Source organism: Octodon degus, unplaced genomic scaffold (genome assembly GCF_000260255.1).
Source record: "Octodon degus isolate 3935 unplaced genomic scaffold, OctDeg1.0 scaffold00077, whole genome shotgun sequence".
Classification (NCBI taxonomy): Eukaryota; Metazoa; Chordata; class Mammalia; order Rodentia; family Octodontidae; genus Octodon; species Octodon degus.
In genome coordinates, this window is record NW_004524653.1 from 2,137,276 (window position 1) to 2,140,537 (window position 3,262).

Below are 3,262 nucleotides of genomic sequence, written 5' to 3' on the forward strand. Positions count from 1 at the left end.
ACAGGCAGTTTTCTCCCCAGTTTGTAGTAATTTAATCTTCCTATTAATAAAAGGAGGTAACCAGCCCTGGTAGACCAAAAGGACTAGAGTCATAAGATGGGGATTTCCTCTTAACACTTTATTTTGATGTTTGGAACTCTTGATGCAACATTCTAGAGCAGAGTGCTCAGGATCTGCTTGCTGTGTCCAAGGGGACTGAGAAAGGAGAAAGCACTATTCTTTGTGAGTTGATGCACAGATGAAAAACTTCACACACAATAACAGAAGTTGGTCATTAATAAGTCACGTCCTAGTCTTTCGGCGCTTCTGTAAACAGACATCTTCAATTGTCTAGCTCTTGTAGCTTTAACACTGCAGCATCAAGGAGGTGTATGTCCAGGGCCAGTTAAAAAGACTGTCAAAGGCTTTTCTTTTAGTTCATCCATTTTTTTCACTGTCTTTTGGTCCCAAGTTGATGCAAATGATTACCTGCCAGTATTCTCTGCATTTGCTCATTGGGGTGCTCATGTTTTGTGGTTGGTTGAGAGAAGGAGCTCGGGAAGGATGTGCCACTGTGGGGAGGTCGTGAGTCACTGGATGCCTCCAGGGATAATCCCTTCCATGGCTGCAGGATGTCCTCCTGGTGCCACACCTACAATGCCTAGTGGATACCCATGTGTGGCAACACTGGGCTCAGGATGAATTGCTTGCTGGACTATTCCTGACCAAGGAGCTGGTGTAACAAAGAATTTCTTGTTAACACAGTTTCTTAAGCTTTCTGAGATGCAACCTGTGATCGCTCGGCAGATCTCTGTGGCTGCTGCCTCCCTCCTTTTGAAGGAGGCTTGTTCACTGTACCAGGAGATGTGGGGAGTACAGATGAGATTTGGTGTGTCTTTCAGTGGACCCTGAGCCAAGCTAAAGGGCTCAGATGCATGCACATCAAAGGGAGTCCCTCATGTCCTGGGCTCTTCGAGGGCCTGGGCTAAGTCTTTCTCATCCACCAGGGCACCTCGGGCTGCATTCACTAGGAGTGCTCCTTGCCTCATCTGCTTTATAGTAAAGTCATTGATGAGGTGGTGGTTATGTTCATTGAGCCTGCAGTGCGGGGAGACATAGTCACTCTGATACAGCAAATTCTGTCTGTCTTTTTAAGGGGATACAGCTTCATTGGTTCCAAACCATGTAAGATGATGAAACCCTAGTCCAGGGCTGCCTGCGTCCCGCCCCTCCTACCCCACCTGGCGGCGGTGGGTGGCCATGGTTTGCAGCTCCTCTTCAGCCCCGCATAGTTTCCAGCTCCATCCCTCATTTTTTTTTTTTTTTTTGAAGTAATTTTTGGGCAGGGGAAATGGTTCAATGGAATAAGCACTTCCCTGGCAAGCGCAAGGACCTGAGCTCAATTCCCGGCTCTGAAAAAAAAAAAAAAATTACCACAAAACTCTGTAATACACACTTAAAAATACAAAATAACTTGAAAGGGAAGTGGATTTTTCTTAACTTCTTCCCTAATGAGTTTCTCAATCCTTTACTCATTTGCAATGAGGACTGTGTCTACATTTATTACAAAACATTTTCATGAGACACTGCTAAGTACAAGAGGGGGTTCCCGTCCTCATGCGCATGACCCTTGTGTTTTCTGCTTACTGTGTCTTTCTGGGTCATTGCGTGCAGGTTTCGCAGTCGGTCTCACAGCTGTGGAAAACAACACTGTAGGAACCATTTCTTACTTAATCATTCACACACAAAATTATACACATACATAGTGAAACCATGTGTGGAATACTTATCCATAAAACTTCACAAATCACCTATATGTCATATCCATACACCAGGCTATTAAGTGAAGGGAGCAAAAACTGTACCCCATATGAGGTTTACCACTTGCTCTGTGAACATGGTTTTGTGGGGACACAGACACTGTCATTTGCTTATGTGGCAGCAGAGAGCATAGCTGTGACAGCGCCTTCAGCGCATGCAGTGCCCAGACTGTTTACAACTGGACCTTCTGTAGTGATGTGTGCACACCTTCGCATCCCACACGCTTGCGTAACTATTAAAGTTCGACCTGTATGCATTAAATAAATACATTTGCAGGGATTGCTTTTGTTTAATTATTTTATCACAGGTAGGTATCTATTTGTGTGCTTTTGCTATCAGCATTTCATGGAACATCTTTGCTTCTAAGATTTTGGATGAACTAAAGGTTCGACGTGACGCCGAGGGGTAGAATTCCTGGAGCAGCCGTGATGGGCATTTTACACGGTTTCCAGCCACTGGTAAACTCCTCTCTATGGAGTGTACAGCGATCTTATGCAAGCAAAAGAGGATTTGAAAAGACCCAGATCTGCCCATTCTCAGACAGCTCTGTGTATTGATCTTTTCAATGATGAGGGCAGTTGAGTAAATTTGTGTTTTCAAGTCATATTGTCTTCTTTACAAACATATTAAAGCTTTTCTTCATTTTTATAAATTAGGATGATTTTTTTTAAACACTAAATATTCTTTCTGTGGTGGGAAATGACAACAAGTTCTTGTAGATTCCATGTTGCTTATCCAGTTTATGTGCTGGACTGAAAATCTATGCATTTGTTTGCTTTTGAAATGAAGTCCAATTCCTTTATACTTTCTAGCTCTTTTTATTTATGTCAATATTATCTCTATAGAAATGTATTTTATAAAACAGTCCACTCTTTCTAAAATACCAAATATTGAATTTAATCAAGGCCTTTTTATCTGTAGACCATCATGGATTTTCTGGTTATTGACCACGTAGTGAATTTATACTGAGAGGTAACATGCTTCACATAGGCACATGGAGTTAATGTTCTATTTATTAATATTCTACTTATTCTTTCCTTAGTTTGTTGTTTTTAGCACTTTATTTAAGACATCTGCATCAATTTTTATGTCAGAATGGTTGCCCCCTTGTGCTTTGTGAAATATTGTTATCAAAAGTATGTCTCAGAAAATGTGTGTGTGTGCTCGTGTGTGTGTGTGTGTGTGTGTGTGTGTGTGTGACATGTTTCTTCTGTATGTAATGGAAAATTCTAAACAATTTTGGAGTAATTGCCTATAGAAAGTTCATTGAATTCATCTGTAACACTCAGGCTGCAAGTATTATTTTTCGTGGGGGTGATGAATGCTTGACTCAGGCCTGGTTCTCTAGAGGCACAGGTGAAACCAGGGCGCTTGTGAAAGTGATGTACGGGGTGGGGGCGGGGCAGCTCAGGAGCAGGAACAGAGAGGAAGGGAGCTGGAGGAGAGGAATCTAACCGGAGCT

At 42.4% G+C, this 3,262-nt stretch overlaps 1 pseudogene; it reads right to left on the reverse strand.

Moving 5' to 3' along the window:
• Nucleotides 1-6: 6 nt before the first annotated feature.
• On the reverse strand, nt 7-1,241 carry LOC111818027 (annotated as a pseudogene).
• Nucleotides 1,242-3,262: the final 2,021 nt, after the last annotated feature.